Source organism: Pteropus medius, unplaced genomic scaffold, assembly GCF_902729225.1.
Source record: "Pteropus medius unplaced genomic scaffold, Ma_sr-lr_union100, whole genome shotgun sequence".
In the NCBI taxonomy this organism is placed as follows: domain Eukaryota; kingdom Metazoa; phylum Chordata; class Mammalia; order Chiroptera; family Pteropodidae; genus Pteropus; species Pteropus medius.
This window is the reverse complement of record NW_024344378.1, coordinates 21,156,296-21,170,272: the sequence shown is the minus strand read 5'-3', so window position 1 is coordinate 21,170,272 and position 13,977 is coordinate 21,156,296. Positions and strand designations below refer to the sequence as shown.

General features: G+C 39.8%; 1 pseudogene; it reads left to right on the top strand.

Annotated features, from left to right (window-relative positions):
* The first annotated feature begins 7,558 nt into the window (after positions 1-7,558).
* LOC120609692 (40S ribosomal protein S15a-like) lies at positions 7,559-7,942 on the top strand (annotated as a pseudogene).
* The last annotated feature ends 6,035 nt before the right edge of the window (positions 7,943-13,977 follow it).

Here is a 13,977-nt window from a genome sequence, read left to right as displayed (position 1 = left end):
TCTGTTCAGTCCAAAACAATATTTATGGAGTATTTATTATCATCAAGCACTGTGCTGGGCACTAGGAAGAGATACAATGAGCCAGGATCCCTGCCCTTCAGTTGGTGATAGCGTCATGGTGGAGGCACATTCATAAAAATCATTTCCCTCCCTCTGAGATGGGAAGGGATAACCTGCAGATTGAGCAGAGTGCTATTGGCCCAAACAGGAGGAGGAGACATGTGAGCCAAGTTTTGAGGCATGAATAGGAGTTAGCCAGGCTAAAGGAAGAAAAGTAAAACTAGTTCTGTAAATGGAAAGGAAAACTGGTTCTGTAAATGAAAGTTGGTGACATAGGGGGTGAAGAGAGAGCTAGGGGCAGGTTGTGCTCAGTGTCATGTCCCTGTGACGTTTTCCCACATTAAAACCATGTCTCCGTGTTGGGGAAGAAACGGGTAGACATGCATAGGTTTTGTTGTGACTCTAGGAACAATTTCCTTTGGTTTTAAAATGTGTATGGAACTAATAGGGGAAACCGTGTACAGAGGAGTGGATATATGGGAACTCTCTGTACTAGCTGCTCAATCTTTCTGTGATCTAAAAATGTTCCAAAAATAAAGTCTATCAGTTATTTTAAAACCTTTATGTCGGGTTATTTGATTTAATTTGTTTATTTGCAGGGAGCAGCCAATGTTATCTTCATTGTCATTGAAAACAGAATTCCATGGAGGTCATGACAAGGAGCCTTGCGTCCATTTCCACCCCTGTTTCTCCCTAGTCCTTCCTCATCTCAGGCACACCATCATCCTGCTTGGGCCGGCCTGACCCAACCATCCTTGATCCCTCTGCCTTCCTCACCCCTCGTGGAGACCATCGCCTAGTTCTACAGACTGTACTTTAAGCTCTCTCTAGAATCCATCCAATTTGCTCCATCACCCTCTTTTCCCCTCTGGAATGAGCCACCATCATCTTTCTCTCAGCTTGACTTCTTCAACAGCCTCTTAAGTGGACATCCTACCTGTCTTAGTCTGCTCAAGGGGCTATGACAAAGTATCACAGACTGGTGGCCTAAACAACAGAAATTTGTTTTCTCACAGTTCTGGATGCTCGAAGTCCAAGATCAAGGTGTCAGCACGGTTGGTTTATTCTGAGGCCTTGTAGATGGTCTTGGCTTATAGATGGCCTTCTTCTCACTGTGTCTTCACACGTTCTTCCCTCCACGTGTGTACGTCTGTCCTGATCTCCTCTTCTAATAAGGGCGCCCATCTTCTATGCCCTGTCCACTCTTCACATGGCTACCTCCTTTGCATTCTTCATTTCTCAGAGATGCCTTCCCTGAATGCTTTGTCTCAAGAAGGCACCCACTGTGATGCTCAGTCCCAGTCCCCAGTCCCTTTACTTGGGGGCTGTTATCACAGTTTGATATCATGTATGGTTTTTTGTTTACTTGTTTTGTTAGTCTCCCCTACTAGTCTGCAAAATTCCCGAGGACAGAGACCATTTCTATTTTGTTCACATCTGTAACTTTCTCCTAGCATAGTGCCTAGTACAGGGAAAGTCATCAAATATTTATTGAGAGTAACTGAATTAACAGAGAGCTGGGACTTGATTCTGTGGGCATGGGAAGGATTTCCAGCAGGGAAATGCCATGGTCAGATGTGTATTTTAGAGAGATCGCTCTGGCTACAGTGGGGAGGGGGTGGGTTAAGGGGCTGATCCTGGAGTCAGGGAAACTAGTAGGGAGACTATTGCAATAGTCCAAGTGAGAAACGATGAGTCACGGAAATGGGAAAGGAAAGGAGATAGCAATTGTAGGATCTGACAGTTTATCAGATGTAAGAGGCGAAGGAGAGAGGAGACTCTGTGCTGACACCTAGGATCTTGGACTAGGTGAGAAGGTGAATGGGAGTGTCTTCCATGGAGGCTGGAAGAGGAGGGAGGAGCAGGTTGATTGAGAGTGTTGGGGGTAAATTAAGGGGACACATATCTTATCTCCCAACGACAAAGCTCCCCTTCAAGACAGGGACTGTGTCGAAGTTCCCATTTTAAAATGCCCCACACATAGTAGGCCCTCAGTAATCCCAGTTAGGGACAGTGTATGCAGGCCCTTGGTCGCATGCATGATGTCGGTTGTGGAGACCCTCACACCTGTCCAGAAGTCCTAACACCCTGGGGATGTTGGTTCTCCAAATTCCCATGTCACTCATATCCTCCAGTCCTGCTCAGCCTGTTCCATTTCTGATGGCCCCTCACCCTTTCCTTGTTTTCAGCCCTGGCAGAAACAAAGCAAGCCTAAAATACACCAGCCAACTGGCAAGCGATGAGTGATTAGCTGCCTGGCTTTAAAAGGCTGGAATGAGGTGGCCTTTCAGTGCTAAGTGCAGTAACCCTAGCCCTGGTTTGCTGTAATTTTAGATGGAGGTGGTCTGGGACTGAGCGTGGACAGAGCAGCATGCACAGATCCTAAAGGTCCTCAGCCGGGCAGCGGGAAGAGAGTGCATCCCTCTGCAGTCAAGTGACAGTATGAAATTAACACTCAGATGGAGGTAAATGAGATGCAGTAGATTATGTGAGTGGATGAGGGATTCTTATTTACTAAGGGAAGGATTTTGTTTGTTTGTTTGTTTGTTTGTTTGTTTTTATTGCAGGAGACAGAGGGGAGAGTGCATACATAATCTCTTTCTCGCTCCCCACCCAATATGAGACACCGCATTTACAGGGAGATTCTCATTTCTTTTTTTCTTCACTTGATTTCTGCCAAATATCCTACAGCTTTGTGGCTTTGAACCCCAGTTTCCTCATTGATGAAGTGGGAGTCATAGCCCACCCCTCAAAGGATTGTCATGAGATCCTCCTAAATGAGAGAAAGATTTTAAGGATGTAAAGGAATGGCTAGCTCTTAGAGGCGTTCCCTAACAGAGGTGGTTAGCTCCTACTACGGGTGATCTCTATTTCAGAAATATAGTCAGCTCTCAGATGTTTGTGGTTTACAGTGTGATAGTAAATATGTGTTCATTTAAACCGTGCTCTGGGAAAGGTGAATGCCTTAATCAAGAATACACAGGACAGGAGTGACCAGCTAGTGTTTAATCAAACATTTACCGCTACTCTGAGGGCTTAGGCCATTATTATCTCCCATTATTGCCAGAGCGTTGTAATTAGCATAATAAGGATATGAGACAGGTTTTCATGGAAGAGGGAAATGTGGCTTGTTAATAGACTCAGAAATGAGTTTCATCCTTAAAATTAGTGGTATTGAAGGTATGTATATTGGCTAAAATAGTGAACAGTCACTTCTCACCCTTGCATGGCAGAGAGGAAGCATCTTCTGCCGCCTGTACATTTCACCTTTCTGAATAGTACCTGAGGATATACCCTAACTTGGTCCTGTGTTCAGCCATAATGTTAAAGAATTTGATTTGCTCAAAGCTTTAAGGTTAATCTGATCCTGTTTGTAGACTGTGAATTTCCCTCAAGCAAACCTTTCATGCAAGGCCTGGTTCAAGCACCTGAAAAGACAGGGTTGTGATCAGCTTTGAGAACAGATTTTGTGTCTACTTGCTGATAAAAGTATATCTAACGAATGTCTAAAATGTGGCAGAATTTGATCTGAAACTTGTATGAAATTGTGAGGGAGGCAGCTAGCCCTCTACAGCCCATAATGTTTGGGAGCTACCTACATCTACCAAAACCAACCTAATAGTTTGTGCATAATGAAATTTGTTTAGCTCAGTTTGTAACAGCTACTGTTAATGTACATTAGGGCTAAGGACTGTACCTTATTTCATGTAATCCTTAGAACAAATCTGTGAAGCAGATCCTGTTGTTCCAGTGTTTTTAATCAGAGTAAAGGTGACCCAGAGATCTTAATGTGTTGCCCAAGGTCACACAGTAGATCAGAATTTGAATCCAGGACTGGCTGAATCCAGAGGCATTGTGTTTAATCATTGCATGAGACTTCCTGATAGCACTCAAGGGTTTGAGTTTGAACAACGTTTCCCCTCAAACAGGGTCAGTCTACAGTCTGGCTCTGCTAACAGTTATGACTTCCTCATGTCAATGCCCACCTGCTGAGAAACAGCCACCTTCAGAGAGGGAGCTGCCCCACACTTACTCTTCTCACGGACTCTGGCAACGTCCCCCTCTTGACCCTCCCTTCTCACGGGTGTATTTTTTTCTGTTTTCCCTCTTCCTTCATATAGACACTTAGGACCTCAGAGTTGGAACATGCATTCTGCTGTTAGGAGAATACATACATGCCCAAGGTCCCAGAAGTGGCTCTCCAGCTTTGCTTGAACGCAGCCCAGATTGGGCCCTCACACCGTGTTTGGACGGCCCCAGTCTCTCAGGGGTCTTTCTTCTTATTGATCTGATTGTGCCTTCTTGTCACTTCATCCACCTGATCCTGTCCACTGGAGTCACTCAGAAACCCCATTTCCTGTGTCAGATGACAGTGCGTCAGGTATGTTAGAAGGAATTCGTGTGTTACGAAGGACCTAGGGGTGCTAGATGCCTCGCGATGGCGTGGGCTCTCTCCAGCTACGCCGATCTCCCCACCGGAAGCTGAAAGACTCTGGCTTCACAGGAGTCTGTCCTACCTTCTGGGTAAAGACGTGCTTCCTGCCCAGCTTTCCAGAGTCCAAGAGAAAGCTGCAAAAGCTTTCTTCCATTTTCTTATCATTTATTTTGAGGTATAAGTTATATAGTTATTTACACAGCACTTATTGTTTTGAAATTTTTTTTTATTGAGATACAACTTATATACCATAAAATTCATCATTTTAAAGTCTATGATTCAATGATTTTTAGTATATTCACAGAAGTGTGCAACCATCACTGCTACATAATTCCGAAATATTTTCATCACCGCAAAAAGCAACCCCATGGCCATTAGCAGTCGCTCCCATTTCCCTGACCCCCAACCCCGCAGCCACTAATCTACTTTCTGTCTCTATGGATTTGCCTATTGCGGACATTTCATATAAATGGAGTCATATAATATATGATCTTTTGTGACTGACTTTCACTTCGCACAGTGTTTTCAAGGTGCAACTGTGTTGTAGGATGTACCAGAATTTTCTCCCTTATTCAGGCTAAACGATATTTTACTGTGTGCATATACCACCTTTTGTTTATCCATTCATCAGTTGATAGACATTTGGGTTGTTTCCACTTTTTGGCTGTTATGAATAATGCTGCTGTGAACATTTATGAACATGCTTTTGTGTGAATGTGTTTTCTTTTTCTTTTTTTTTATCATTTTATTTTATTTTATTTTAATTAGTTTCAAGTACACAGTACATCATTGGTTAGACGTTTATATAGTTTATGAAGTGGTCCCCCGATTCCTCTGTCACCCCTCTGGTCTACGCATAGCCCTTACATTACCGCCGACGGCATTCCCTATGCCGTGCTTCCCATTCCGGCTACCTGTGAGCGTGCTTTCAGTCCTCTCTCCAACGCCCAGGAGTGGAATTGCTGTTGCATAGCTCCTAAGTGTATGTTTTGGTGTATTTCATGTCAAGCCCTTTTCACACATAAAGGTTTCAGCCTGGGCTTGGGACTTGGGTGAACAGTCAAGATCCCGTCTCACCAGCAACAGAGTGATGGGATCCACGTCAGCAGGGAAAGCCCAGCCAGACTCTCACCAGCAGTTCTTTTCCTGCCCCACCCCACCCCCACCCCCGTCTCTCCCACGCCCCGAGGGGCTTAGTGGTGTCTTCAATTCAAAGACAAGGTCTATTCGATAACAATTCAGAGGACAGGGCAGGGGAAGTGGCGGCAGGAACGTTTCTTTTGACATTGATTGTAAAATATCTTGCGATTTAAAAATATTAAATTGTTGTTGTTGGGGGCGGGGGAGGGATTATTGCATTTTAGCCTTGAATTTAAAGGTTACCCTCAGAGTCAACCCAGCATTTTTATAGAAGAGGAAAAGGAGAGATGGCTCCATATTTTAGACAATATCCATAGACAAACTCTTATTGCTGAGGCATATAGAGGTGTAGTAGACACAAAAGTGGTAGAGAGGGCTGGGCTGTGGTTTGTCCGTTGAGCATCTCTGATGTGGTCTCTGGGGACACCTAGTGGAGAGAGAGAGATTACTCTGTACTACATCAGACACTAAAGATCAGGAATCTGCACCTTAATCTCCATACCATGGTGTCACGGGAGAAGCTTAGGAGCTCCAGGTGGCAGAGCCCAGAGAACTCTGGCCTCCAAGCCCAACACTATTTCTTGCATAGTGTCACAAATCACTTTACCTCCCTGGTCCTTGGTTTCCTGATCTGTGCACTTGGGAGAGTGATTCCTTCCCTGCCAGACTCACTTGGTTGTTACCAGGACTGAACCATATGAGATCACAGAGAGGGAATCACTCTTTAAAATGAGTACACGGTAGGTGAAGATTTATTGTGGGCCTGGATTAATTTAGATTCATTCCTCTACTCATGCCACAAATATTAATGAGTAGTTTAACCTCAACTACTTTTTAAAGTAACTACCACTACATTTTTATTACCTTTTTGTATACTTTTGTTTGTCCTAAATTGTTCTATCGAACTTCAAAAGATGTTCCTTAAGCCTCCCAGTCGTCTCCTTCTCAGTACTGCTTCAATTCATTTATGTTTTGGCCGAAGTCTCAAGGTCAAAACCACATACAGCATACACCATGGTCTGCTACAGATCAACAAAAGATTCTCTGGTTTACTTTGAATGCTTTCTCCAACAGTGCCCAGCAGAACACTGTTTAAGATAGGGTGTATTTTTTTCAGCCTTTGGTAGAAATTTAAGAACTTGGGGCAATTTCCTTGAGGCATTCACTTAATGTTGTGTCTTTCCACCACCATATGCTGGGCTCACAAATGAGAGACACATCACCCCTTGATACTCTCATGGCTTTGTAATTACATGGGTGGCAAGAAAAGGCACTTGAAAAGTTAAAGGCACAAAGCAAATGTCCATCAGTGGATGAATGGATGAACAAAATGTGGCATAGCCATACAAGGGAATATTATACAGCATCAAAAGGAATGAAATTCTGACACGCGGATGAACTCGGAAGACATTATGCTAAGTGAAATAAGACCAGTCACAAAAAGACAAATACCACATGATTTGATTCTAATGTGTGGTCAAACTCATAGAGAAAGAAAATAGAATAGAAATTACCAAGGGCTGAGGGGAGAGGAGAAAGGGAAGAGATTGTTTAATAGGTACAGAATTACAGTTTGGGATGATGAAAAGTCCTAGAAATGGATAGTGTTGATGATTGTACAATGATGTGAATGTATTTATTGCCACTGAATTGTACACTTAAAATGGTTAAAGTGGTAAATTTTATGATACATATATATACATACATATAAATATATATCATACATATATATCATAAACTGTTTATTCATTCAACTGATTGGTGGCTATTTGGCTGTTTGGTGGTATTCCAGTATTTGACTATTATGAATAAAGCCATTGAAAAATGTTAAAGGCAGCTTTTAGAATGTTGTGATATAGTAATGGGAAAAGTAGATTATGAAAGACTATCACGCTCTTTCTAGCATCTTTCTGTAGCACCGTAATGGTGTGCATGAACATCCTGGCCACTGCTCTCAGGAGCATCAACACCAGGTTGAGAAGAGAGCTAAACACCAGGTTCTTACTAGCCCTGCTCCAAGGTCATCGTCTGGTTTCTAACTGATGATGAAAGGTGCTTACATTGGCGATTGTGAAACCATTAACGGTCACAGAGCTGGGGAAATGGTTGCAAAGCTCACAGGCAGGTTAAGTAAGTGTGGAGCTCCAGTTTGGTGTGCAAGTCGATGATATAGAAAAAGGACAGAACAATCTGCTTCTATCCCATCAGTTTGGTTTCATCGTACTAATGACCTCAGCTGACATCAGGGACCACGAAGAAGCAAGATGAAAACACACAGGAGGGAAAATCCTGGGATTCTTTTTCTAGGGATGTCATACATACATACAAATACAATGCCTCAGTGAACAATGACAAAGATTATTATTCTTTCTTAAGAAAACAATGATATAATTATATATACATAGTAAAAAGTCTTGGATAATATTCAACAAAACGCAAATAGTAAATAGCCTGCATGGTGGCATTATAAATCACTTTGTTTTCCTTTTTTTTCTATTTGTGTCTTCTAATTTTTCTACAAATAATTTTTATAATTTGTATGGTACAAAAATTACATAAAGTTATTTTAGAGTGTATATCTCTGCTTCCCCCTTGCACGGCAGAGAACTTAAATAAGGGGACATGGATTTTCCTTCCAATGATCTTACTGTTTCTTTTCCGTTATGTTCTTATGTGCTTACGTGTTGAGAGCAGCTGTGGTTCAAGAGTGGAGTCTGTGGCCTTGGAAAAGTCACTTAATCTCTCTGAGCCTCTGTTCCTCCTCCATTAAATAAGAATAGTAATAATAACCACAATAATAATAAAACCTTTCTGTGTGGTTCAGAGGAGTGTGGTATGATGTGGAAGCACTCAAGAAATGATACTCTTCATTGCGGAAAATACTGCCAGCATCCAGATTACCATAGGAAATGAGATTAAGGGGAATATTTTCAAAATTCTCCCCAATCCAGCCAATTTTAGTGAATTAAGAGTGTCACGGACCTCCACCACCTGTCCTTTCCTTACCTTTGCTACTAATCTCTTATGACTTGAAAGTGCAGAGAAAGACCACTAGGGGTCGCAATTTCATCAGTCGAAAGCCTGAGTCCCATTTTATTCCTCCAATTTCTTACCAATGCATTTATTTGCCCATTCAAAAATTATGTGAATACGAATCTAAGTATTAAGGAAGGTTTCAGGTGGAGGGAAACCCAAGGTCGTAGGCTCATAGGTCCACCCTTTTACAGGTCTCCTCTCCCTTGCTTCCTTCCCTCCTCTCAGTCATAACTGGCATTAGTTTTCCTCACCTGTGTCTCACTATACTCACTTAGCCAGACATTGCCAAAAAGGAAACTTTTCTCCCCTTTTGGACATTGCAAAGCACTGTTCAAGACTGTTGTGGGGTAATTTGGTTTGAAGAATTTTTTTCTTTGCTTTGACCCAGCTCGGGGCAGCTACCAAGGTCAGAAACAGTTTCCCTGTTTCTTTTCCACCTACCAACTACTTAGTAGGTGGGTTAAGACTATTCTTTAAAAAAAAAATTTCTTTTTGGGGGTGGTCAAACTTTTCTCATCCATCTACTATTGATGATGACACTCTAGCCAAATGCCTGCCTTGCTTCTCAGAAGGCTCACTGCCCCTTCTCTTCCTGTTGCCAGGATTTCTAAAGACCTAAGTACTTCTCAAACTTTGGTGTGAATATGAATCATCTGGAGGATCATGTTAAAAGTTACCACTTCACACCCATTAGGACAGCTATTATGAAAGTAAGATTTAAAAAGAAGAAAACAGAAACTAAGTATTGCATAGGTACCATTTGATCCAGCAATTTCACATCTAGGTATATACCCAACAAATTGAAAGCAGAGACTTGAACAGACATTTCCACATCCCTGTTCAAAGTAGCATTATTCGCAATAGCCAAAAGGTGGAAGCAACCCGAGTGTTCATTGATGGATGAAGGATAAACAAAGTGTGGTCTGTACATACAGTAGAATATTATTCAGCCTTAAAAAGGAAGACAATTCTGACACAGGCTACAACATGGATGAACCTTGAGGATATTATGCTAAGTAAGTGAAATAAGCCAGACACAAAAGGACAAATATTGTATGCTTTAACTTATGTGAGGTACCTAGAATAATCACATACATAGAGGCAGAAAGAATGGGGAGCTGTTGTTTAATGGATGCAGAATTTCAGTTTGGGAAGATGAAAAAGTTCTGGAGATAGATGGTGATGATAGTTAAGTACAACAATACAAATGTACCTAATGCCACTGAATTGTACACTTGGAAATAATTAAAATGGTAAATTTTTGTAATATATATTTTAATACAATAAAAAGAGTTTAAAATAATTTTTTTTTAAGTGCAGATTCTGAGGTTACACACTACAATCCATAGGTTTAGATTGAAGCCCAGGAATCTTCCTTTTTTAAGACTCTGGGGATTTTGATGCACATGGCCTTGGAGAAATGTTGGCATTCTGTGATGGAGGCTGAGTTCACACTTTCCAAAAGCCTTGCATGAGGAACATCCACCACAGGGGCTTCGAAGTACAGATTGCCACTTACCCATGTGTGACAAGCACTGGACTTCTCTGTGCCTCAGATTCTTCATCTCGAAAATGGGACTAGTAATCCTACCTACTTAATAGAGTCTTTGTAAAAACTGAAGAAGCAATATATGCAAAGTGCTTTTAAAAAGTATTCTAACACCTAATGGCAGTGCTACTTTTTAAATGACTGCTTGAGAATGCTCTTAACAGACAGGAAGCAGTTGCATTAAGCAACTCATTTAATGAATTTGCTTCTTCTGCAAAAGGTTTAGTGGCGAGGATCTTACCCTGTGAGAAGTGATAACATTCTCTAAGGTGGGAGAAGAGGTTGAGATGCATCTCATCTCTAGTGGTTTTATTTTAAATTATTCAGAGCATTAAAAAAATCTCTTAGAAGAATTCACACTGTGCTAATAGAGGAGTAGGATTTGTGGCAGAAGGTAAAGAGGAACTTTCACTTTTACCCTATTTACTTTCGGATTGTTTACTTTATATTGTGAGGCACTGCATTACTTTTATACTTTAGGGAAAAAGGTTTTTTTAGTTAGTGTTGTAAGTATTAAATTTGGCTGCCTGCTCCCATTCAAAACAGCACAGGCATTAAAAACACAAATACTCACTCAAAATACTATCCTTATGTAACACTATGGATGATGCTACCTTAGTAATCAGCAAATTACAAAGCATTCACATCCATTATCTCATTTAATCCATTGTGTGGTTTTGTGAAGTAAGTAATGTTTTATGTATTTAACAGCTGAGAAATTAAATGCACATCACAGTTTTCTAAGCTGCATCTTTCTCCATCCTTATCCTTTGAGCGTTATCTTTGGTTCACTTTGCTGTAGTGTTTCTGGCACCATTCTAGTCCTATAATAAAATATATTTAGAACCTATTCACTTGCAGATAAACATTCTTTGTTGAAGCTGACGAATTTGTAAGGGCTCTTTAGACCTGAGATGGGCAAACCATTGCAACCCTAACCAGATAGAACTAGTGATACAGTGTATGTTTGCCTCTAGAGGTTATCATAACAAAATTCCTAAAAGCAAAACATGTCATGCACATGTATTTTAACAGAACCATCATTTTGTTTAGTCCACTTGGCAGGCAGAAACCACATGAGATTTTCATTGCGCAGGGCTTTCTTTCACAGAAAGCTGAAATGTCAGGTTGTTTTTGAAGAATTGTAAACGGCTTTTCCAGTTTGGGCAGAGTGACCCTCATTCTGTGATGTGAGGGTAGGTATTACTGCTGGTAAATGTGTGCTTTTAGTGATCAGGCAAATACTGATGATTCTGTTTGTTTGCAGTTGCAAAGATTTATTTGGATATTCATTGTTTAATGGCCACTAATAAGTGGCTGCAAGAAAATAAAAATGTCTTTGAATTCCACAAGTACCTCCTTTTAAATCAGGACTCAGCCTCAGATAGCATTTGTAAATCAAGGGTCTCTCCTGGGTTAGCTAAATAATTTATACAGCCCAGTGCAAGAGGAAAAAATTTTTAAGAATTTCAGTGTGACAGTATCAGAGTGAACCAGGTGCAGGACCATTTGTAAGTGCACAGGTTGCACATCCATGAATCTAGCCCCAGGTCCCTCTTACATTTAAAAAAATTGTATGTGTGTATGTATGTATGATGCATGTGTGTATGTATGTTTATTTGTTTGTATGTATATATTTTTGAAATCTATTTTTAATTAAAGTATTGACACAATATTTTGTTAGTTTTACATGTACAACATATTGATTCGACATTTATATATCTTATGATGTGATCACCACAATAAGTCTAATAACCATCTGTCACTGTACGAAGTTACTACGATATTATTGACTTTCTCTACGCTGTACATTACATCCCCATGACTTACTTATTTTATAACTGGAAGTTAACATATTACACATTTTTAAAGATATAAAAGTAAGTCTGTAAGGAAAGGAAGTCTCTCTTCCTATGGGAACCACTGCTACCACTTTCTTGCATATCTTTCCAGAGATTTTTATTCATTTATAAACATGCATATACACAATATATTATGTACCTTCCTTAAGGAAACACACATACAACTAGTAGCATACTTTATACATCATTCTTCATTTTGCTTAATATTATATCTTGGAGAACATTTCTTATCACTAAAGGTAGTCCCTCATTCTTTTCCATAGCTACATATTCTGCTGTATAGATGTAACACAATTATTTATCCAGTTTCTTTTGATGAATGCATAGGTTGCTTCCAATGACAAAAAAATGCTACAACTAAAGCCCTAGCAGATAATTTTCCTATATGTGTTTCTGTGGAATCATCAAATCAAAAGTTATGTTTTTTTTTTTTAAATTGTGATAGACCTTGCCAATTACTCTCTAAAGAGACTATACCAATTTACACTCTCACCAACAAAGCGTTATCAGATTTTGAGATCTTTGCCAATCCAATGGGTGGACACAGTGCTTCATTATAGTCTTGATTTTCATTTCTCTTATTATTAATGAGGCTGAATATCTTTTCAGATGATTAGGAGTCAATCTTTTCTGTAAACCATCTGCCCCTCCTCATGATTTCCTTATTATGTTGCATTGTGTTATTGTATTGTTCATTAATCTTTTTCTTGTGATTTGTACAAATGTTTTATCCATTAAGAAAACTTTTTCTTGGTTTGTGATTCATTGAAAATATTTACCCCAATTGATTTTATCTTTTAATTTTGTTTTACCATGCAGAGTATTTTTTAAATGTAGTTAAATTTTTCTTTTACGGTTTTTGAATTTTGTACCATATTCAGAAAGATCCCCACTCCCATGCTTCCTTCTAATAGTTCTTTGATTTCATTCCCACACACAAACCCTTGTTTTTGTTTGGAATTTATTTTAGTATAAAGTGTGAAATAGGGATTCAGCTTTATTTTTTTTCCAGATAGCTATCTAATTGTCCCAGCAACATTAATGAATAATTCACTTTTCCCTCACTGATTTGAAGTCTCATCTTTATCAAATAGTAAGTTCTCGTATGTATTTGTCTCTATTTCTGAACATTCTATTTCATTTTTAAGAATAATTAAGTACATTGTGTCCTGAAAATTTTTTTCTAAATTTTTTCCAGTTGAAGAGTGGTCATAGATATAGCTTGTCCACAGCTCCCCGATTCAACACAATAATCCCTAAAAGGTTAATATATGTTTATTATATATATTTTTGGAAGAAAAAAATTATCATGATGGTTAAGAACATGAATTTGGGAGTCAGACAGACCTGGGTTTCAGTCTCTGTTCCACACTTAGCCACGTGACCTCGGGTGAGTTATTTGCCTTATTCAATCCTCAATGTCCTCATTTTTAAAACAGAAATAAATATAATACCTCTCTCATTAAGTCGATTTAGAAGTAAATGAATGTAAAGTGCTTCGAACAGTGCCTGACACATAGTAAATTATTATTATTTACCCCTGTTTGCCCAAGATTTTCCTTGTTTTATTACTCAACGTCCCAAGTCCTGGAAAATCTCTCAGTCCTGAGAAAACTGGGACATCTGGTCACCCTTAACCCTATTTTCATGTGCAATGTGTTGTTTTTTTCCCCCTATCAAAACCATTCTATTTAGTACCTACACTGATTAGCTCAACTTTTATAGAAACATCATAAAATACCATCTTTTTCATAAACATAAACATAAAATCCATGCTCTTATCTCGGTCCAATCGAGTGCCCCTCCCTGGGGCTGGTAGACATTCTTTGGCCTTCAAAGCCTAATCTAGGATTTCCTCTGGTTTCTACCTGAGCCAAGATCAAAGAGCCCCTACC